The sequence below is a fragment of the Sciurus carolinensis genome, chromosome 9, assembly GCF_902686445.1.
Source record: "Sciurus carolinensis chromosome 9, mSciCar1.2, whole genome shotgun sequence".
Classification (NCBI taxonomy): domain Eukaryota; kingdom Metazoa; phylum Chordata; class Mammalia; order Rodentia; family Sciuridae; genus Sciurus; species Sciurus carolinensis.
This window is the reverse complement of record NC_062221.1, coordinates 135,234,287-135,258,121: the sequence shown is the minus strand read 5'-3', so window position 1 is coordinate 135,258,121 and position 23,835 is coordinate 135,234,287. Positions and strand designations below refer to the sequence as shown.

Here is a 23,835-nt window from a genome sequence, read left to right as displayed (position 1 = left end):
AAACTTCTAATGGACTTGAGTCGGGGCTTTCTGGGGTGAAAGGAAGGCTTTGCAGATGACAGGCAAGATGTGGACCGCGGGCGCCGGAGCTGTGTTCAGAGCTGGCTGGTCCAGGTCTCCCAGTGAGAAGGTGTTATAAAGATGTCCAAAGGCTGGCACTGGGGGGCCCAGCAGCAGAAGTGCCCCTTCCAGACCAAGATGGTGCCTGAGAAAGAACAGAATGGAGGTGGATGGAAAGGGCATGGACAGGATTGGAGATTTGGTTTCTGACCTTTGACCTGAAGAATGCGTAGAGGTGTTGGGCTAGAAGTGGGTGGAGCTCTTGGGACAGTCTGGGACTGGGAGTATTTGAAGGCCACTAGCAGGTTGGTGTCACCCTGGGATTACATTGGTCATGTCACAGAAGGTCTTTCAGTGGAACTCAGGAGAGGCCATCCTGGAAGTAATCAAAGAGAAAACAGGCAGAATGGTGAGGGGTGTTAAAGATTCTTTGGAGGACCATGGTGGCAAAGGTCAGGACTTTCACCACAGATGACAGGGACTCCATGGGAGCAGAAGTCTATTCCCAGCAAGTTACAAAATTGGAAGATTTGTGGTAGACCCAGCCGGTGTAGCTGTGTGATTTTTTTCCCCACAGTGCTTGGTTCTCTCTGGTTGTGGGGCAGGTGAAGAGGACCCAGAAGGGGTGGCCGGTCTGCTTAGTGACGGGCGAGAGCTCAGGGTCCTGTGGAAGCACATGAGCTGATTCGGGTGGTAACTGGAACTGGGAGTTGATAAAGGGTCTGGAAAATCGGAGCCAGCGGAGGACCAGGGTCCTAATGGGAATCCAGGCAGGCTTCCAAGCGCCAGAGCGAGGGTGGGTGGCAGGAGGGGGCTGTGGTCACCGCGAGGGCGGGTGGCAGGAGGGGGCTGTGGTCACCATGGATCTCAGCTCAGCTCCATCCGCCGGGCGGCGTGTCCTGCTTAATCATCTTCAGGGAGACTGTTGGCTGGTCTCGGGTGTCTCTGTTTGTGAGAATAAGATACCCTGGGAAAGGAAGCGTACGGCCTCTCTCGTCTGCATAGCCAGGCTCCCTGGCAGGCCAGCCTGGTCCCTGGTGTTGCTTTTCACGACGTGCCAGCCCCGTTGACTCACTGGGATCCAGGATGTGATTCTTCCCACCCGTGGCTGCCCCGGTCCAAGCGCCTGGGTCCCGGCTCTGCTCTTCCCGCCCATCTTCCTTCTTCTACTTGAATCCTCTCTGAGTCTCTTCTCCACGGGCCACAGAGTACCCTGTGGAAACTGGGTCAGACCAGGGCACTGCACGCTGTAACCCTCCAGCGCCTTCCACGCTGTCCGACCCTGGTTACTGCTTTGGCTTCCTCTTGTGCTCAGCTGGACTGTGTCTGCGCTCCACCCACACGAGCCATCTTGGTGTTCCTTGTCTCAGGGCCTTTGCACTTGCTGGTCCCTCTGGGTGGACTGTCCTGCCTAGTATTTATGTGGCTTATTCCCTCACGCTCCAGGTTTTCATTGCCTCCGTGGTAGGGCCTTCCCTGGCCACGCATTGAATAGTGCTCCACGCACATCAGCCCCCCTTCCCAGGGTTATGTGCCTTCAGCTTGCTATTCGTCTTATGCATTTATGCTGAGTTTTAAAATGCACATCTCTTCCAAGGATAAGGTAAGTCCTGGAGAGCTGGGCAGGGGATTTATTTTGTTTTCGGCTCCCTTCTCATTTCATTCAGCAGTTCCTGGCACACAGTGAGGACTCAGCAATGTTCACTGAATGAATATCGAATCACCAGGACGTGAAGTCACACATGCCCGTTCTTACATTCTGCGCCTTCTTTCTTTCCAACAAAGGAAAGAAACGGAATGTGGCCTGTGATTTTATGTGGCAGTAACCCTCACTAATATTCCGTACCACCTCTCTTTTTAACGTGTGCGTATTGAGCCCGATGCTGCAGCAGGAGCTTTGGTGGACAGAGCATGGCCGAGGGGTCCCGGCGGGCAGGGGGCTTGATCTTGATTGACATCATCCGAAGGGTGGCTGGAGGACAGCTCTGGGCAGCAGGGGCCACATCGGGCTTCAGTACAGTGAGCATTCTCGGGAGTCTGGCCGAGGGCAGCGTGTGCCCTGGTGGGGTGGGTAGAGCCGTGGACAGGCGATTCCGGCTCCCTAGACAGATGGGTTTTCTCTGGTTGGCCGCCCCTGGTGGGCTCATGTTTGGAGAAGAGGCTTTGGCATCACTAGAAGCTCAAGTAGAAACTTCTTGGCCAAGTGTCAGGTACCTTCTTCTTGATGATGTTCATCCAAAGAATCAAAACCAGCAAAGACACATTCGGAAAGCTAACAGTTTTAAGCAAGTCGCAGTCGATTTTCTGACAGGAATAGGCATTTCTTAATAGTGACCTGCGTGGACCATCTCCTCAGTCACCCGTTTTTCTCTGTTATGGTAGACGCCATTGGTAATCATGGTTTATCTGCTGTGTTATCCTGGAAGAGTGGGCAAATACCTTTAGTCAGTCGTGCCTAAGATAGATCGGACAAATAGTTTGTGTTCTTACAACAAATCCGTTTCTCTATTTTTAGCAGCCTGCTACTCCGGAGACATCGGGAACCCGTTAAGCTACATACTAACTGAGATTTTCAAGCCATGTTTTGAAGCCCCTCTAAACTCCACTGGGTAAACACGGTTAGGCCTGCATGGTCATGATGTCATCTGTCCTATAAACATCTTTTAGTCTCTGGAGAAATAGGAGCAGACGTACCAGCAGAATTCATAAACAATCCATTGGAAACACACACAAAGAAAAGTCTGTAATTTGAGTAATTCATGTTCAGAAATTACAGGGCATCTTGATGACTTTAAAATGAAGTGGTAGGATTAACAGTGTGTAGTGTTTTTACTTTGAAGCTATTGATATTTTCAGAATATCTTTTTCTTTTTTAAGAAGAGACTCATGAACTCCTTTGGATTGCAGAAGTTCTGTTGTTCAGTACACTATGGGTTATTTGACTTATTCTATGTATATTCTAAATCTGGAGTTAAACATTTTTGAAATGAATTTGTTAGCATTTTAATTTCAGTTATTCACAAATTTTAAATAAAGACTATGCCTCAGAACTCAGGTTACGATTGCTTTTTCAGAGAATTTGTCGGCATGCCAGTCAATCCCGTAAGGCTCCCCTCTCACTCAGCAGACAGCAGTGTGTGGCGTAAACAGCCCTCCCTGGGAGTAGAGATGGACAGGGCTCAGGGTCTTACGCGCCCGTGACCTGAAACGTGCACACCGTGCTTCCAGCCTGTGTCCAGTGGCCGCCCGCCTGCTCTGGTGTATGTGGAGTATCCAGGTGATGGAGGGCACTTTTCCTCAGGTGATTGTGGTCGTGTAATCTGAACTTCTCTTCAGATTCGATTCGAACGAAGCGTCTTAAACAGAAACACATGGGCGAGTAGGAGCGTGCATCTGAACCCTCAAAGGGCAATAAAAAGAGTAATAAGCATTTATAATTGGCGGGCATCTTTCTTCCAGATGGGTTCGACAGCGTTTTAAAGCCCTGTAAAGAGAGGCAGGGCAGACACACAACGGTGCTCTTTCCACTCACAGTTGGGGTCACGCTGGGGAGATTTGAGGGGAGCACATTCCCTGCCCCCGTCCAGCCGTCACACAGCTGCCAATCACCGAGCACTCGGGGGGGAGCTGGCAAAGGGGGCATGGCGTGGCCACTCCGCCCCGTAGGACCTCTTGACCCTCACTGATGGATGCCACCGTGGTCCCCAGCCAGGGGTGTCACTCGAGTCTGGAGTTGGTCTTCCAGCCGACACAGGGAAGACCCTCCCTGAGACAGACTGACTATACTGAACGTTGTCGGCTCACAAGCAGAGCCTAGTTCCTGGAGATGCCAAGGGCTGGGAAGCCCAGGAGGCGGAGTCGCGTGCCTGGGCCTCTGGCGACGTGTGCTGGGGCGGCCGAGCCAGCTGGTGATGGGGAGCAGGAGGCCCGTCACCTGGCTGGATCCCCTCTGTGCAGGCAGAGGTGGATGTCCTTGTCATCGCCGCCCACCTCCATCCTCATGGTCACTCGGTCAGGACTTCTGAGAGGAATTAATAATTTATTCACCAGGGTTTTGTCTGTAGATCACTACTTTTATTTAAATTTGAGCTTCCCACCCTCAGGATCAGTCAACGGTGAACAAAGCAGGCGCCGGGGGAGGGCGTGGGGGGCTAGCCTGTGCTTCCTGAGTGCTGGTTTCCTTTGGGGTGATGGCGGAAATATTTGGAACTAGGCGGAGGGGCTGATGTGCATCCCTGACGGCGCTCAGTGCCTGAATCGTTCACGGCACAGTGTTGACTTCACGCAGAACCTGGGTGTGTCTGCGGAGGCCTGCTGGGGACGTCTGCACATCATCCGCCCTGTGTGCCCCGCAAATACATCCAGTGACAGCTACAGACAGTAATGAGAAATCAAAATCAGTAACAGTGAAAACTCAATAGAAAAAAAGTGGTTAACTTCTTGTTATGTAAAAAAAAAAACAACAAAATGGATCGACATCCAAAATTTTTTGAATGGTGTTTAAGAAAATCAAGCGACTGAGATGTTCTTTTATACCAGAGCTGGAGTGGAAGAAGACTGGAAGCACATTCTTCCCTCCACGCTCTTCCCTTCTGTGCTCTGGGGTGTCGGGCAGTGCTGGCCGCCGTTGGTGTCAGATCCTGGGAACCCTCCCCCCTGCGTGTGGCAGGCACACTGCACATCAGCAGAAATGCCGGGTGGACGCAGGAGGCGGGCCGTCCACGGGTGGCACGTAGAAATGTACGCTGAGAACGTTTTCAGAGAGCGCAGTGATGGTTTCTGAATGGCGCCCATGTTCTCCTTTTTGGTTCTGAATTCTTTCTATTCTGGTTGCCAAGCTTAAGAACCAACTCAAAAGTTACCTTCATCAATCTTGATCAGTGCTGTCCAGTAGAAGCAGTGTGCAGGTCACCAGTTTGATTTGACATTATCTAATAGTCACATAAAGTAAACAGAGCCACAAGCCTGTAATCCCAGCAGCTCTGGAGGCTGAGGCAGGAGGATCGTGCGTTCGAAGTCAGCCTCAGCAATTTAGTGAGGCCCTGAACAACTCAGCGAGACCCTGTCTCTACATAAAATATAAAAAGGGCTGGGGATGCGGCTCAGTGGTTAAGCACCCCTGGGTTCAATCCCCAGTGCCAAAAACAAAAACAAACAAACAAAAAAATACACACACAAAAAAAGGAAAGAGAAATAGGTAAAATTAATGTCAGTCATGTTAGAAACAATACTTTCTTTAGATACAGTCTCACTATTTACCTGGAGAGTTCAGTATACCCCAATAAAATCCTTCTGACATGTATGTAGTCAATATAAAAACTTTTCCTTTTTATTAATTTTCTTTCTGCATTCTTTACTGGTGCATTATAGTCACAGAGTAACGATTTTAACGAGCTCTTTCACCTTCTCTCTCGGAACTGCGTCTTCTGGGTGCAGTGGAAATGTCGCAGCTCCAGCGCGCCAGCGCGTCTCAGCCCGGGCGGCTCCTTTTCAAGTGAGCGGTAGCAGCGAGGGCTCGTTGCAGCCATATGGATGGCACGGATCTAGAAGTCACTAGTTTTGAGTCCTCTGGGGTCTTAGAGCTGCTCAGTGAACTAAAACTTCAGAGGCGAATGATGGACGTCACGCAATCAAGAACGTGTTCTGTGCACTTTCCTCCCACACATGAAATCTTGTGATTTTACCAACAACAACAAAATACATAGACTTCATTCATTCATTTTTAGTTTTTTAAGGTGTTGCTGTCTTGGTTAAGCAAGGATATAATTTGTAAAAAAGAAATTACAAGGTTGAAATAATTTTGATTTTAAACTGCTGGCTAATCTCACGACCTTCAGCTGTGAGTACCCATGACAGACCTCCATCCTGCTTGCTCACATCTTCTCCCACATCATGCCCTGAAAACCCAGAGTCCGGGCTCTGTGTTGGGCCTGAGCACTTGAGAGCATAGCCCGTTGCCTCTGAGGTTGATGATACACACACCTGTGTGCACAGGGGCTTCAACAGAGGACCCAGGGCAGGCCAGGGCACAGAGCCAGGGCTGCGCTCCAGGGGGAGGCTTCACTGAACTCGAGGCTTGAGCTGGGAGGGAAGGAGAGAGGCGACCTCCAGGTGCATGCAGAGGAGAAGAGCGCTTGGGCCGGGAGGAGGACTGTCCCTGATCACGATTATTTTCCTCTGGGCTATTTTCCCAGACGGCTCCTCCTTGGGGTCATGTGATCAGCTTTCCAGTTTGGGCCCTGCATGGAGATCTGGCTTTATAGATGCTACCAGAGCCCTCTGTGTAAGTCAGGTTTGGTTGGAGGCTTCCTCAGTGTCTACCTGGAGAGTTCATTTTCAAGATTAATTTATCAGGAAGGCATTTCGTCCCAAACAGCTCTAGTCCCAGGATGACCCCCGTGATTCCTGTGCCGCACGCTTTACCTCTGTGTGGAGGTATGGGAGCTGGTGTGGAGGCTCCGAGAGACCCAGCCCAGTGGGAAGCAGTTAGGTCCTGTGTGCCCTCGGAAGGAGCGGATGTCCTTCCTGCAGGACCCCAGCTAGTCCTTAGGAGGGGGCTATCAAAAGAACAAGGGCTCCCGCACGGCTCTCAGGTTCCAACCTTGCCACGTGACCTGTCTGTCCTGTGTGCAGTCCCACCACTGAGCTGCTGTCCACCATGAGGACCTGACCAGGGCGAAGCTGCAGCACCACCCCCTCGCGGCTCCAGAGCTTGGGGCCACGTAACGTTCTTTATTTGTCATGTTCCCGGCGTAGGTATTTTTGTGTAGTAACAGAAAAACAAAAAACAAAAATCGAAAGTAACACGCAGTATGTCGGAAGTCCTGGCAGGAGTGCCCTCCTAGGGTGCGTGTGGAGGGGCTGATAGCTGTTGCGGTACCGTCACCAGATGTAATGACCTAGATAGATTGGGTCCAGAGACGGCTTGCTTAGGAAGGGCAGAGCAGCAAAAACGATGAGGTGTGGAGAAGCATCAAGAAGATTGTGTTGATTTTTTTTTTTTAATTGGTTGAAGATGTGGCTTTAACAGGAAATTCCTTGTCTGCTTGAAATTCCATTTAGCATTTGATCTGTATCCCTTTTGGGAAAAGAGTGGCCCTATGGAAATCAAGTACACCAACTTTGTCATAGTTTGGATACAAGCTGTCCCCCAAACCTCCTGGGAATGCCGGCATGCCCAGAGGTGGAGCGATTGGATTGTGAGGGCAGTCACCTAATCAGCCCATCCTAGTTTGAATGACTGAGGAGGTGGGAACTGTAGCAGGCAGGGCGTGGCTGGCAGAGGTGGACTGGGGACGTGGCCCGGAAGGTGCGTCTCTCCCAAGAGCCCTTTTCCCCACTCTGCCTCCTGGCTGCCATCCTGAGCCATGTTGTGCCGGCTCCCCGTGGCCCAGGGTGATGGACTTGGCTGACCACGGACTCGGTCTCTGGAACTGTGAGCCAAAATAAACTTCTTGCCCGGTATTTTGGTCACAGTGATGAAAAGCTGATTAACACAAACTTGTAAACTCAAGTGAATTTCTTGGGTCACTCTGACCAAATATTTGAAATTGCAGTTGAATTGAAATGCTCAGGAAACGTGGCAGGTTTCAGAAGTGAACATGTCTGCTATGGGTTAGTGTGAGGTGCCCCCAAAAGCTCATGCAGAGAGACCGTGCAAGGTGGGGTAGAGGTGCAGGGGTCGGATTCTGAGAGCCTCCATCTAATAAGCGTGTTAACCCCCTGATAGGGAGTAGCCATGGCAGGAGGGGGACTGGGGGAGGCGGGTCATTGGGGTGTGCCTGTGGGGGGGTGTTTTGTTCCTGGTGAGTGGAACTCCTCTCCCTGCTTCCTGGTGCCATGTCCTGAGCTGCTTTCCTCCTCCATCCCCATCTGCCAAGTTGTCCTGCCTCAGCCCAGGCCCTGAGGAATAGAGTCGACCCTCTGGGCACAGAGGCTTCTGAAAGTGGGAGCCCCAGATCAACTTTTCCTCCAGCAAAATTGTTCTTGTTAGGTCTTCTGGTCACAGCAGCGAAAAAGCTGCCTAAAACAACATCCTACTTCATATCACTGATATTTTCTTCTCTGCGAGGTGTTTGATTGTAGATTTCACTCCTGGTCGAGTCACCTCTGGGCCTTCCAGTGGCCAACACTTGGCCTGACGCCTGGTGGGTCATCCATCCGGGTTAGTGAATGCAGAGGGACTGTACAAATGCGCTTGGGAAACCATGAAATGTCCCATGGTCTAAGCTAGCCAGTGGATTTTGGATGTGATAGGTGCTACCGAATCCTTAATTTTTAACTTCATTTTTAGTTGAGTTGTGTTAAAATACACCTGATATGAAATCGACCATTGTAACCTTCCTGTGCTCAGGGGTGTCAACAGTGCGTTTGTGGCGTACCATGTGACCGCCATGCGTGTCTGCAGGGTGAGTGTGCTCACGTTGCCACGCAGAGTCTGCAGAACTTGATTGTCCTGCAGAACAGAGACTCTGTCCCACTAACCGACATTCCCCATTCCGCCAACTCTGCACCCAGGCCCCCGCTTCTCCATGCGGACTGGACTACTCTGGGGTCCTCCCATAGGGGGGTCCCTCACGGTTCATCAGCTGTGACTGCTTGGCCCAGTGGCCTGAGGATTCATTCCCCGCCATCTCTCGGGTCAGAATTGTCTTCTTTTTAGAGGGTAAATGACGTTCTATTGTGTGGTCCTCTTTGTTCATTCATTCATCTGCCGACGGACACGCGATCACTTCAACATGATGGCTATGGTGGATAATGCAACTCTAAGGACATTTACCTGAGATCTTGCTCTCAGTTCTTCTGAATGTGTACCCTGCTATATCACGTCATGGTCATATTTTTAAAGTTCTGAGCAGCCATCGGACTGTCTTACAGAGGCTCCCACCTTCCATCCCCACCCGTGCACCAGGATGCCCATGTCTCCACATCCTCACCAGCGTCTTTTCTGGCTTTATCTGTTTGTTTTTGCTTTTGATACTCTGCCTGCCCCCACGGAGGTGAGGTAAGAATGCACCTTTTAAGTCTCGTGAGTGAGGCTCCTGACTGCCCTCAACCCGCCGCTGCCACGCAGGAAGTCATTACTCAGAGCACCCCGTGTTCTCCGTGGGGGCCTCTCCGGCGTGCCTTCCCAGGATCTCCTGGAACCAGGTGTTCTTTTGGCAAGAGAAGCTGAGGAAGCATTCCAAACGACTTCCTCTCCCAAACCTTAGAAGAAAAATTGTAGGATTATTTTATTAAAAAAAAAAGTCACAAACTTCTGTCCACAAGGACTTACTGGCTCACAAAGGGGCTCACGTTAGTAGGCCAGGACCCAGAAACCAGGGCCGAGAGCCACGTCCTGCGGCCCCTCGTCCCTCGTCCCTCACCACTGTCTGTCTCGGGAAGCACTTGAGCAAGGAGCTGTCCAGCAGGACGGAGGCAAACCCCAGGCTTTGTCTGCACGGCGTCTGTGGCTCCCGCTGCAGCCCAAGTGTCAGTGTGCGGGTGTGCGGGTGTGTGTGTGCTTGTTTCTGTGTTGGGAAGAAAAAGGCTCTGTTTTCACTGTGACTCTCTGGTTTGCTGCAGGAGAAAAAATCCATACTTACCAAAGGCAGGCTGGTGGAGAGCGTGGACCCTGTGACATCATCCAGCAGAGTTAAGTATCAGTGGGGCAGCTGGTGTCGGAGCAGTGTGCAATGAGTTACGAGGCTCTGAAACTTTCTAAGTTAGTTTACGCCCTTTGTGGCACGATATGAAGACTTTCGTTGAGCCGAGTGTTTGTTTTAATGAGGTATTGCAGTGAAGCACACTCAAATGGAAAACACATGATGTACCCCAGGCAAGAGAGAAGCAATAACGATACAGATTTTTGAAGAAGACTAGTCATACCACAGGCTACCATTATAACAGAAAAAATAACAAGAATTTTAATACAGTTGTCTGGCCAAATATATTAATTTAAACTGAATGCCTTTTAAAAAATATTATAGCTGTGAGGCACAACGTTCCATTGGCAAGCATCTTCAAAACCTTCAATTTTAGAGGATTCACAGAAAAGTATTGAAGTGCAGCAGCCGTTACTGGTATGTACGTTTGGAAGAGCCACTAAAAAGTCTTTGATCATTTTATGTGAGGCTTCTTTCAGTTTGACACAAAGAAGCTGAAATGAAAGGAGAGACATTTTTAAATAGGTGGCCATCTTTGTGTTTACACCAGAGGAGGGCTGATTTATGCGCAGAAAGCACATTACTTCATCTGAGTGCATCGAGCACTTTGAGATTCCCAGGTCCTGGGAAGGAGAGTGGAAAGGGCGGGTCCCCTCTCCTGGCTCACGTTGTTCCTTCTTTGACCCGACATCTCTGAAATCCACTGGTGAGTGGTAGGCTTGTTGAACAAAGCGGGGGCTTTCACATCTGATTCCTGCGTGTTTCTTCGGAGGCTGCCTGACACGCAGAGTTCCATCACGTCAGGCTCCTGCTTCCACGAGATCGCTGAGTGGCAGGTGGGCAGACTTGGAGGGAACCGAGAGGGCGTGGGGAAGGTCGGCGTCACCAGAGCCCCATCTTCAAAAGAACCCTCCCTTGAGCACGTGGCCGTGGGGCCGCGCAAGCCTCTGCTTCCCTCATGTTGCTCACTTTGGCTTCAGACACAGAGCTCACCTGTTTCCAACCACTGGTGAAGGGACAGTAGAGGATGTCCAGGCTTCTCTTTTCCTGAAAGGACCTGGAGTCCTGACTTCCGCTGGTAGAAATGGAAGCCCCCGACACGATGGTCCCTACGTTGTCCTCCCATTCTCCACCTCTGACCCCTGGGTCTGATAATGGGCAGCGGGCAGGGCTTTCTGTATTTTTTTTTTCTTGCAGCTCCGATGAAGCAGAAGTTAGCACCCTTGACTCCCGTCCCTGATTATCTTGTCAAAAGCTCCTCATGGCCAGCGACCACCGCTGTGTGTCTGCACCCATGCACGAGGGGAAGCAGGTCTCACGCCCTTGGTTAAATCTCAGCTGTCTTCTCTCTCACCCTCGTTCTCTTTGTGACATGCCATTGTTCCAAAGGCAACCAAGAAAATACTAAATGTGGGTCCCACAGCAACCCAACTTGACTTTGAGGATGCAAAAGAGAAACGCACACCAGTGATTGTTTTTCTTTGTTGAAATGAACTGGATCATTCACGTGATTGTTTCAATTAAAAGAAAGCCCTGGTCTGTGTGGCGGTGCGTGTGGCTCTCTCGGGCGGTTCTGGTGGACGCCGCTCACTGTTCTGCCCGAGTCCTCCTCCCGGAGCTGGCGGGACCACGCTCTGTAATTGGAAACATGCTTGTTCGTGGGGCTCTTTGCAGAATGGCAGGGACATTTTTTCCCATCTTTGTTCATTCTTGTTTTGTCCCTGTGCCATGATTTTGAACATTGAATTCAAATTTGCAGCTTTTAAAAGGAAACCACAAGAACATGATTTTTAATCTCTCGAGATTTGTTTGCCCCTGTTCTACAGAGAAAATGGCCATTTCCTTAGTAGACCTAAGCCAGATTTAAAGAGCGATTAAAAATCGCTTCTCTGAAGTTCGTCCATTTTTTCTGCATTCCGTCTTTCTCCAGGTTAGGATGAGCTGGCGCATCTGGAAAGTGGGGTGGTGCTTATGCAGACCCCTTTTCAAAGTGTCAAGGGGGGTCAGCCTTTGTGTTAAGTGATAATTTTAGCTTTCTGCTGGATTCCAGTCTTGGGGGAGACAAAGGTCCTGGAGAAGCCACGTGGCCACATGTGAAGTGATGTCATTGGGTAGCTCACCTAGAGGAGATGAAGAGTCTCTCGGAGTGGTTACTCGTGAGCTGGTTCTAATTATCCCCAGTGAGGGAGGGCCACTTTGAATAACGGTGCCTTGACATCCTTTCCCTGGGGAATCGACACCACTGGTCACCAGATGTGTCAGGGCGGCGCTGCAGCTTCCCGAGGGTCGGTCCCTGGGAGCCGCATGTGTTGGGATTCTCTCCTCGTGCTCATCTTTGCTGGAGGGAGGCCAGACGTGGGGCCTGTGCTCCCTGCCCCCACCCAATTAAAGAAGGAGGGCTCACTGTTCATATCCGAGTCTGTGAGCTCAGTCATTGTTCTTTGAAGGATATGAAGGTTTGGTGCGGCTGTGGCTCAGCTGCTGCCCACAGACATCTCCACTGGTTATTTTGAGCTACGTACTAAATACTGTGCACATTTTCCAAGATGGGAGTTTTGATGTGTAGACACACCTACAAAATCCAACCTCGTAAACCTGGGTCGGCTTTGAAGACCACTCCTCCTTGCAGATCCTTACATTCTTGCCTTTGCTTTTAGACCTGGGGGCGTCAGGCTCACCCTGCAGGCGGGCTTGCTTCACCTGCATCCGCCTCCGGCATGGGGACCACCAGCACTCGCAGGATTGTCTGCTGGTGAGTGATCAGCACCTGGAGGTGTCCTCACTCTCCAGGACGCTGACGTGCGGACTGTGCTGGCGACAAACCCAGCAGGATGCAGCCAGTTCTGCACGCAGCTGCAGCCGCACGGGCTCCCCACAGGAGGCTGACGGTGGTGACCTCTTTCTTCCCTGGGAGGAGGCTGCCGGCCTTCCTCGAAGGTCACCCAGCAGTCTCATACTGACCCAGGGGAACGCCTGGACCCATGAAGCAAATCCCTTTTAGAAACGGGATTTTTCAGCTGTTGGAAGACAACACAGCCAGGGCTTCCCTCAATCCTCAGTGTTTCCTTTTCCAGTTCAGGTCTCCCAGTTTCCTCGATTGTTCTGTCCTGCAGTTTTTATTTCCTGCAGCCTCTGACTGTCCAGGCATATAGTCCCAACGCCAGCATCACTTCCTAAAACTGCCGTTTCCTTCTGTGCTGGTAAGACCACAGTGGGAGGTGGGCAAAGCGTTCTGAATTTGATTGTCGCGGCAGGGGTGTAGGAGAGGTTCTCTGAGGCCCCTGTACAAGCACAGAAGCCACTGCTTGCTGTTTGGATTTTGCTCTCTTTTATATGAGGAAAGCTTCTCTGGAGAACTTCACTACTTTTGTGTATGGCTGATTATATGGATTCCCATTGGTTTGGTTAAAAGAGTGTGAGTGATTCACAAAAAAAATGAAGGATACAGTTTAAAAGCAAAATCAGATGTTGTAGTTTTCATGTTTAGCGAGAGTTACGAAAGGATGGGAACCAAAATGTGAACTATCACGAGACAAGGAAACCCTGAGCAGCCCAGTCACCCCGAGTGAGCTCAGGGGGAGGTGTACCTGTGAGAGAAGTCTCAGCTGTGCCGAGGTGATAAACCAAGTTCACCCTGTGGCTTCACCAGACACCATCATGTCAACACAAGGCTTCCAGGGCCACCTCAGCGGGGACAGGAAGCACTCAAAGAACTTATACCTGGTCTGTCCTCTGCCACCTGGGACATCAGTGACATCTTGACTTTATTCACAGGCCAGTGGCCAGAGCCCATGTCACAGTCTCACCAAACTGCAAAGACCAGGAATCTTCCAGCATACCCAGAAGTGGATTAAGCTTGAAAATCTACATATGTATGTACATAATAGTAAAATAAATTGCTAAGAAATTCACTAATATTTTTAAGCATGATGAATTTCTTAGTATCTTCCCAGGGTAGCTCATTTCCTGGATGTACAGACAGTAAGCATTTGGTACTGAAGATTTTAGTACTAGCCCCTGAACTGAGATCTGAATGCTGACCACAAATACTGGTTCTGCAGCAGAGGATAAGCAGGGCCTCCTACCACAAGATCCCAACTGTGACCTCGCTATACCTCTGTCACATGACCTGTGATTAATTGCCTGAGGCTGAATAAAGATCACGGAAATATACGTATTTTTTAATTCAGAATTTACAAAAATATTATCTTCTAATTGATAAGTCCCAATTCTTGAAAAGGGGACTTTTAACTCCTTGGAAATAGTACTCATAGGATGAGTTTGGTACCTGCTTTTACAAAAAGAATTGCTTTCCTGAAGCAAATTTCTTTTCAAGGAACAACCCATTGGTTGGACCAAAGCTCCATATCAGATTTCTTCAAAAACTACAGATGAGGGTCTGAGTGAAATATCTAACCTCAGTAATGTATGCATTTTTGGAGAAATCATTATATGGTCATCTCCTGTTAGCTTTTTTGTGACAATTTATGTGGTAATGTCTCTGAAAACAATTTAAAAATTCAAAGCTTGATAAGACAGCATGAAGCACAAATTTGGCAATGTTTGTTTATTTATTGGTATTAGGGATTAAACTCAGGGAGGCTGAGCTGCATCTCCAGTCCTGTTTTGAAATTCTGAGACAGGGTCTTTCTAAGTGGCTTAGGGCCTCACCAAATTGCTGAGGCTGGCCTCCAAATTGCAATCCTCCTGCCTCACTCTCCTGAGCTGATGGGATTATAGGCATGTGCCATCATGCCCTGCACGTTTAGCAATATTACTTAGAACCTTTAAAAACCTTTGCATCCTTTGATTTAATACTATTTGTATAATTTTTTCCTACATAAGTAATTGGACAAGTTTTAAAAGAACTTTGTTCTGGAGGTTGGGATACTGGAAGTGACCGAATTTTCTACTAAGAAGAAGGTGGAGTCCTGACTCAGTGGTAGAGCACTTGCCTAGCATGTCTGAGGCACTGGGTTTGATTCTCAGCACCACATAAAAATAAATAAAATAAGGTCCACTGATAACTAAAAAACAATTTTTTTTTTTTTTTTTTTTTTTTTTAATAAAAGAAGGTGGCTCCATCACTCAGCAGTTTTAAGTATGCCCTGTGTGCTAAGCCCTCTTCCTGACCCAGAGTTCAGGCTGTGGGTAAAACGGATAAAATCCCTTCCCCTGAGAGCCCGCCTTCCCCTGGGGAGATGGTTACCAATGGGACCAAGCTGAGCATCCATCAGTGGTGATGGCGGATGGAGGATGAAGGTGTTCATACCTGAAGTGGTGAGCAGTCTCACAGGCCCGCACTGGAAGGTACTGAGACCCACCCTGTTGGGGAGACAAGCCCGGAGAGGACCTGAGGACTCAGGTGCCTTTTGCAGAGGTTGTTCGGTGCTCCAGACCCGCTGGAGAAGCCAACAGGGACTCACCTCTGAGCAGCTCCAGGCAGCTCCAGGCGGCCGGGAGAACAAGGGCCAAGGCCCCTGGCCAGGCTACTCTCCTGGCTCTCGGTGGCTTTCCGAGCCGGGCTTTTTCTCAGCGGTGGTGGCTTTACTCAGACACATTCTTAACCCACTTTTTCTGATTGTTAGTATAATTTCCCTCTTTTGAAGCTTGATTTTATATTTTCATATATTCCAATAACATCTTTAAATATTCTTTTTATTTTCAGAAGTGACATTTATTTTGTTACAGAATGAGTACATGGTCAACATTTTAGTAAAAACAGGAAAAAGAAAATTAAAACTCCCGTGAGCCCCGTTGCTCAGACATAGCATCTATTGATCTTTTCAGGTATTAGTTCTCTAGTTATATCTATTTTAATTAAGTTACATGCACTTATATATAAACATATACATTTACTTGAAAAAATTAAAATGAAGTTTTGAACTAGCAGATTAAACCTGTTTTACTTTCAGTCTATTCACTGCTTCGTCACCGTCACCATGAGCCCCCAGCCTCCCGTGGCAGTGGAGGCTCCGAGATGGACTCACTCTGACTCTGGTGTGGCACCAGTTTCCACACACACACCACGTAGTGATTAGGTCCACCTAAGTTGTTTGGATCACCTTCTAGAACCCGGGACGGAGCGGCTGTGCAGTAGAACCCACCTTTCTGCTGAGCACCCTGTTTCCAACGACTTGGGTCCACGCCTGGGTGATTTGCCCCTGTGTCCTGCCCTGCCCTCCAGCTGTCCCCAGAGGAGAGATAGCTCCTTTCCATGAGTGTCCCCACTGCCCGCACACATGGCACCAGGTCCACCTCCCTGTGGCAGCTCCAGTGCCCCCTGTCGTCCTTACTTGGACTGTCTGATCCTGAATTCCCCTTTCAGTTTCAAAGTTTGATTTTCTGATCTTTCTGCAATTGCAATTGCTGTTCTTGCCACCACGTCTGTCCCCGTCCTCCCAGCAGGTGGCTCGCTGTGGAGAGCTGCGCTGCCCACCTGGATCCTTAACTCGCCACTTATGACCTCACTTTGCATGAGAGCTTGTGTTTTGTCCGGATTTTGTGTTTTCTTTAGGCAGCATTGCAAACAGAAGGTTCCAGAACTCTGGTGCTGGGGAATCTCAGCGGTCACTTGCTCACCAGTGCTGGGTTGAACTGGGGCTGGGGGGTGGGGGTCTCTCCTTACAGACTTCTAAACATTTCCAAAATCAAGCGTGCTGTGTTTGCCTCGGAATGCCTTCCGAGGTGTCTGAGGGGCAGGCGGCTCCTGCGTGTTCCTCTGCAGCAGAGGAAGCCTGACGTCTTAGCACCGCTCCCATCTTTGGGAGTTTTAAGTCATAGCACATTTTATTCACAAGGGTCCTTTTGCTTATTACATTTTAAACATTCAATAATGTTGGTAGATCTGCCCCAAGTTGGCGCAGGAAGTCAGCAGAGACTTTCCTCGGCCTTCACGGGTGCGGGAACCCCGCCTGAAGTTCTGAGGAGGAGTCTCAGGACTCTGCTCCGCAGGCCTTGGGATGCTTCTGCATGCTCACAGTTGGGAAGGATCAGCAGGGTCCTGAGCGTGGACATGTTGACTGACTGACTGGCGAGCAGGGGTTGCAAAACCATTCCTGGTCCAGCGGTGGACGCGAGGCTGCCACTTTGTGTCACATTTGAATTTATTCTTTGTTTACAGAAATCGAAGCCAGAGAGACTCACAGTCTTGGCAGCTGATTAAAGCAATTTAACTTTGAATTTTGACACTGTAATTAAATTTGAGCTCCAGTCAAATGGCGTGTTCCACCTTCCTTCCAGGGGGGCTGAGAACAGCGTGGTCTCGGTTGGGACTTGGGGATTCCAAAGAAAGCTCCGCTTGTCAATGGCGGGTTGAACGGTACCTTCCAAAACACGTCTTTCAGAGGCAGGAACTGGCAAAATAAATGAGAGAAAATTGGATTAATTTTAATAATTCTGCCACTTTGATTCCAAATCCTTGAACACCTACAAAAACAAAGTGTGTCTCAGAGTGCAGCCTTGACTCTGGATTCGAGACCCTATTCCTCCGGGTGAGCAGGAGCAGCCAGACGCTATTTTGAAATGCGTGGTGGGGTCCGAAGCAGAGCCAGGTACCTGAGAGGCCCTTTCAGGAGCCCATGGGCGATCTCTGGGCTTCTGGAGCTTTCCCAGTGAATTCCTTTCAAATTATGTTTTTGAAACAAGATCAGGGTCCCTTCTGCTGTTGATTGTTTTCATATGAAATAACATTGAAACCCAGTAGCAAATTGGGCTGGGTGTTGATGGGTATTCCCTGTGGTGACGGGGGCTTTGCGGGAAGTCGCGGTGGTGGGTGGGAGAGGATCACCTATAGAACACCATTCAGAGGTGGCCACCCAGGGAAGGGGTTCAGCATGGCCCCAGCTTCCGGGCCAGGGCCCTGGTTCCCAGGGACTCTGCCTCACTGTCTGGCTCTGGGGACAGGACTTACCCTGTGTGACTCTGCTTCCTCTGTGTGCAGTGGGAAGAAGGCACCTTCCATGGGATTATGGTGAGAAGCAGCTGAGGTGACTTAGGCTCACCAAGCACTGGCTGTGGTTTCCACCTGTGCTAAACTAGCAGTTTATGGTTGTTGTACAACCAAACCCACTTTCTCCACGAAATTACAAAAAAAAAAAAAAAGGTATTAGAATGAATTTTTCCCTGAATGATTGTTTTGGGGAGACGTTAGTGATGGACGGTCCTGGGACTGTTTCCATGAGTATGGACTGAGGTCCGTCTGCAGGAACGCTCCTTCCTAGAGTGGTGAAGGGGTGCAGGGATAACATCACGGGCTGCTTGGGTCGGAGAGACAACCACTGAGAGTGAGTTCAAGTCTCGTGCTCAGGCAGAGCTGCTGAGGAACACGGGCAGGATTCGCACTTGAACCCACATTACTTTCATCCTGCCTCCTCGCCTCCTCGTGTGTTCCGGAGAGGGAACTTGGAGGTGTGTGATCCAGTGATACCTAACGAAACGAGTCTGGGTAGAAAACCAGCCTCGCCCGGAAAAAAGCCTCCTTTGGTGAGCCTTCTTTGCAGAGTTGCTCCCACGTGAGAAACAACTCCACTGGTCCATGTGCAACAGCAGTTCTATGTCCCAGAGAGATGGCTTCCCGTCCTGGAACCTTCTCTATGGTGTCCGAAGGGATGGTCGGTGGGGTGCTCAGCTTTCAGCTGGACATTCACATGAAGAAACGGCTCAGTGTTTGGGATGGGCGGGAGCAAGACTGGAATAAACAGGAATTTGCTTTTTCCCTTTGTCTTGTCTGAAACTGATTTATGAGACAGGACACGGACTGAACTTTGATAAATACCTGGGAGTTATTTTGAACCCAACTTTCATGTGGTTGTGGGAACCTCCACATAGATAATTGCTTGATTAAAGTGACATACTTTGAAATACTTGAACCCCACTATAAACTGATAATTAAAAATAGCTGGAGTGTTTTAACTTGGCTAGAAGAGCAATTATGGCAAATTCCATTTTATAACTTTCAAATAGCTTTAATTGATTATAATTTTAGACAATCATTTGTCAGATTGAAATAAGACAGTGGTTAGATTTTTTAATTTATGGTAGCCTCTTCTTGCAATACCAATATAATCCATCTTTTCAAATGTTAGTAAATCAAGGCAAAGCCTTTTATAATAAATTTATAGATTCAGTAAGAAAAAGGGACCCAAAATATGTATTTTGTAAAGACCATTACATCAGAAATAAATCTTCCCTTACATTTGAGAGAAAGTACAAATCTTATTTTATATCTTTTACTATAATTGGCTAGATTATGCCAACGCTTATATGTGAAATTATACTACTTCTTAAAAGCAGTTTTTCTTGCAGCCTGTTTGTGGGCGGGGGACACACATTATGAGGAATGATTGATGCCACCCTCGGTTCCAGTCTAAGCGATTTCTACAGTAGGACGTGCTCCATTGGGATGTGCCACTGTTCAGTGTTTTTGTCCATAATGCCGATCGTAGCTCTACCTGCTGGAACTTGAGCTGATTAGGAGAATAATCACATTTACCCAGAGACATCTGAATGTTACACACATCATGTGTTTAACAGTCAACCCCAAAATCGTGGATCCTTGGAGAATGTCACCCATGTCTGAGCTCCCACCAATCTCCTCCAGCAGAACTCGGGATCCTAGTCGAGAGGCTGAGCCGAGCACCGTACCCTGTTGACCCGGAGTAGCCCTCTCACTGTCCTGTCTGTCAGGCTGCACGTTCCTCAGACAGTTCCTCTTATTTTCTATTTTATCTTGATTTCCAAAATTCCGATCCCGAATTGTGTTGTCTCTCTGCTGACCCATTCGGGGAACTGGCGGTACGGCTCCTGTGTCCACTCGCTGTGCTGCACTGTGCCGCATCCACAGGAGGACGCCTCTCCCCAGGACTGTGGCCGTCAGGGTCCGTGCCTCCTCTCTGGCTGTTTCCTCTCTGTGGGCTTCTTCTGTCTCCGAGCACCTGTTTGCTTTTTGGATGTGGCATTGCAGAGTTTTAAAGGATGTGGAAGAAGGTCTGGAAAGACTTAGCAGTGTTTCTGTTCACTTGCTGTGTGTAGGCAAGTGTCCTAACTTCTCTGTGCCTTCCTGTGTTCTGGTGACCGGCCCGTGCAGGGCTCTGAGTTTGGACTGCTGATTGTTGCCCACGGCTCTGTGCAGGCCGGTCTCACTTTAACTCTGTGACCGCAGATCTCCGGTGGCACTCTGGAGCCTGGGATCCTCCTGCTGCGCCTGCTTCTCTGCTGGGCTTCTAACTGCTGGACGGTCTTGAGGCCCCACTCTGGCTGCCCTTCTCTGTCCTCTGCACTCATCTCTCTCCCCAAAGAAGGGAGATCCAGTCTTGGCCTCTGAGCTCCGTCTGCAGCCCTGTATCCCTGTCCTCAGCCAGCCCGGCTGGCGTCTCCACGGAGCGTGAGCACCTTGCTAAAGGACTGACGGGTCCTCGCGGTCTTGTGCTTTCCACGTCTGTCTCAGCTCCCGCGGGGGAGTCACTGCCTTGCTGGTCATGAAGACCTTGAGGTCACCAGCCATCACACAGCACGGATGGTCTCGGGCCTCATTCCCTTGCTTTCTCTCTCTAGCCTGGGGCCAGCCTGCGGCTCTCCCTCCAGCCCCTCCTGCTCCGCCATCTCACCTGACTGGTGCAGCGGCATCTCAGTGGGACTGTGCGTGCCGACTGACCTTCGTTTACAGAGCCGCTGGAGAGCCTTTACCACGTGCCCGTTGGATCAGACCATCCCAGGGGCCTCTGGCCCCAGAGGCGTCCTGCCAGATCAGGGCTGCAGGCCCTCCCCCAGGACTGCAGTCAAACTCCCCGCTCACCTTGGGGATTTGGGTCCTAGCTGAGAGACCTCAGCGCTCTGTCTGTCCCCGAGGCCCTAGGCCTCATGTGGCTCGGGAATATTTAACAAGCTGGTCCCTCACCCTCAGGGGTCATTTCTGTAGACATGGAAGGGCCATCTCCTGTCTGTCCTGCAGGTTTGGACCTGACACCACCTCCTTGGCAGGGGCCACCCCTCATGAAGTCCCTCTCCAGCCGGCCCTCCCCCAGGAGTGGAGAGGGTCCTGAGCAAACTCAGGGGGTGCTTCACACCTGCATGGGAGGCCCTCTGCTCTGTCCCCTGCAGGAAGAGCGAGTGGCCACACACTGGAGGCAGGTTCCCCCCTCTCCACGGCTAAAGTCACTCTCCTCTGGTGCTCTGGAACCTCTTCTTCTGATGCAGAACTTTGATGTGCTAATCTGGGGACAGAGCCAGCCCTGGAGGGTCCCTTCGTTTACTTCTGCTTCGGAGGGGATGGGTCGTGACAAGGGTGTTTTCCACTAGACGCTTTGGTCTGCCTGGGGCTCCCGTGTTTGGAAGCTGACGGATGGTGGAGGCTTCTCCGTGGCTCCTCCCTCCTGCTCCTGTATGTGCGGCTGGGCAGCGTCCTGAGTTACTCAAGCAGTGAGACGCTGACCAGCCAGCAAGAGGCTGCCTTCTCAGCATCTGACGTCCCCTGCATTTTAAAAATTAATTTGCTTTAATTTTAATTAAACTTAATTGCATTATTTTATTAATCTTATTAATTTTTATCCATAGGCTTTTAAGATTGATTTTCTAAAAAATTTGAAACAAAACATGTAGATAAAAACCCCTGGGCAGTGAATGCATATCATAATCAGTCACAAAACAGTGCTTCCCTGGGGCGCCTTCCCAGTTCTGCCCGCACCCCTCTCGAGGTGGACAGCGTGCCACCCTGCCCCTGGCTTCCTGCTGCCGTCCACAGCTTTCTTGGTGACTGTGCTGACTCACTGGTTAAGCTTGGCCTGTCCCCGCCAGCTCCACGTCTGTGGAGGCTCCTTCCTGTGCTCACGCGTAGCTGTTTCCCTGGAGTGTGGTGCGATGCCACCGCCCACCCATCCCTTGCTTTCCCGAGCGGGGTCGGGTGCTCCTGGTGTTCGGCCGTGGTGGGCGAGGTGTGCTGAGCAGGTGCACGTGGTCACTGCAGTCAGTGGTGGGACGCCACGTCTGCCGTGGCGCTCAATGTGCTGGGTTCCCTCTGTGCCTCTCCTTCCCTCTCTACCCTGCCTCTGGCCCCAGGAGCTTGGCTTTGGCTGGTGGCAGCAGAGGGGCTCCCTGTCCTGCCTCCCCCTGGGTTCAGCTGGTGAGGGCCACCAGGGTGAGCTGTGGTGGCAGGAGAAGAGGTCAGGGTCCGTCTCCCACTTTCTCCCTTTGCCCTCTCTGTGGTTCCTCCGTGGCTGCCACTGCCTCCCTCGCCATCCTGGGCTCGAGGGTGGAGATGCTTCCCTTCCTCACCCGGGGCCTCCACCGCCCTTCCGATTTCGCTCGCTTAGGCCCTCACCCTTGCAAGCTGTCTCATTCAGTTGCGCCTTTGAATACGCTGTCTGCTCTCCCCAACTGAGAAAGGCACACGTTTCCCATCTCCATCTGATGTGAGCGCACGTCTGTGCGTGTCCGGGTATTTGCGGCTAGCCTTCTTCATTCTAGACATCTTCTGTGTGGCTGTTTTCTTTCATTATGGTTTTGGCTTGCATTTCCTGGGTTTCCAGTGAAGTAGAGGACCTTTCCTATATTTAATGGCTCTTTGGGTATCTTATTTATGAAGGCCTGTTCAAACTTCTTCCTTGTTTTCCCACTGGGTTGTATGTCTTATTGATTCATAGAAGTTCTTTACATATGGTGGGTAGGAATAGGAGCTGAGATGTGCCTCAAATATCACCTTCCACTTTCTGGGGTTCCTTTTTAGTTTCTTAATGGATCTTTAGATGAAAAAAAAAGTTCTTATTTTAAAAAAATTTAATCCAGTTCCATTTATTATTTTTTCCTTTTGCAGATAGATTTTGGCCTTGTGTACAAAATCCCCATCCCAAAGTCATGAACATATTTTTCTTTATTATGTCTTGAAAACTTTATAATTTTGCTTCTCATATTTAGATCTGCAATTTATGTGGCATTGATTCCAGTGATCATATGTATGACTCATCAAGCTTCTTTTTCTTTTTTCTTTTCTTTTGGTATATGTGGATGTCACATTTCCTAGCACCATTTACTAAGAGTGTTCACCTTCGTTAGCTCTGCTGCAGGGCCACTTTTGTCAAAAATCAAGTGTGTCCAGCAGGCACAGGTACACGCCTGTAATCCCAGCAGCTTTGGAGGCTGAGGCAGGAGGATTTCGAGATCAAAGCCAGCCTCAGTCAAACAAGGCACTAAGCAGTGATATCCTGTCTCTAAATACAGACTAGGGCTGGGGATATGGCCCAGTGGTCAAGTGCCCTTGAATTCAATCCCCAGTACCCCCCCAAAATAATGTCCTCGATGCATTTTAATATCAAAATTTCTTCCTTTTCTGTTGGTTGAAAAAGTTTACATAAGTCTGGACTCATATCTTTAAATATGTTTTAAAATTTGCTGATAAATCAGTATCAGCCTGGAATTTTTTTTTCCTGGAGTTTGAGATTGAGAAGTTTTGAGATTACTCAATGTCTTTGATAGTGTAGGGGTTCAGACTTTGTGTTTTTCTTTTGGCAGTTTTGATAGATTTTATTTTCCAAGAAGTTTGTCTATTTTAGTTGAATTTTTCATATTTATCGATAGGAAATTGATTCCAATATGCTATTGTCCTTCTGATGTCTCCAGGACCTATAGTAATTTCCCCTTTTTTATTCTTGACGTTGTTATCTTGATCTTTTTGTTTTCTCATTAATTGTGCTCATAAGTGGTTTATAAATAATCTTTTCAAAGAACCGCATCTGGCCCTGCTCATCTTGCCCACCATATACTCGTTTTCTGTTTCATTAATTCCATTCTTTTTGGTGTTGCTGCCCTCTTCTTTCTTTGGATTTCTCTAAGTTCTTGGGGTGGACGCCTTTGCTGGCTTTCGGGGGAGATTGCCCAGGGAGACAGCAGCACATCTCTGTTCTTCTCTGCGTTCACTCTTTTTTTTGCAGAACCAAGCCTTGTTCAAGGTCACGTGAAGGGCGGTGGTCCCTGTGGCCGTCTCCTCTCGCATGGCCATGACCTACGCTCTGGTCAGAAGCACTTGCATGAACTGTCCTGAGTTCCTCCCGTGAGTCCCAGTGAATCAACTGCGAATAGCTGCTGTGGACGCCACGAGATTTTCCCATCTTGATGCCTTTCTCAGCTCAACCTTCGA

The 23,835-nt window shown here is 49.5% G+C and overlaps 1 protein-coding gene across 2 annotated transcripts in view; it reads left to right on the top strand.

Annotated features, from left to right (window-relative positions):
* The window catches only part of Erg (ETS transcription factor ERG), a 154,276-nt gene that overhangs the window by 16,913 nt on the left and 113,528 nt on the right, over window positions 1–23,835 (top strand). The gene's annotated exons all lie outside the window — the stretch shown is intronic.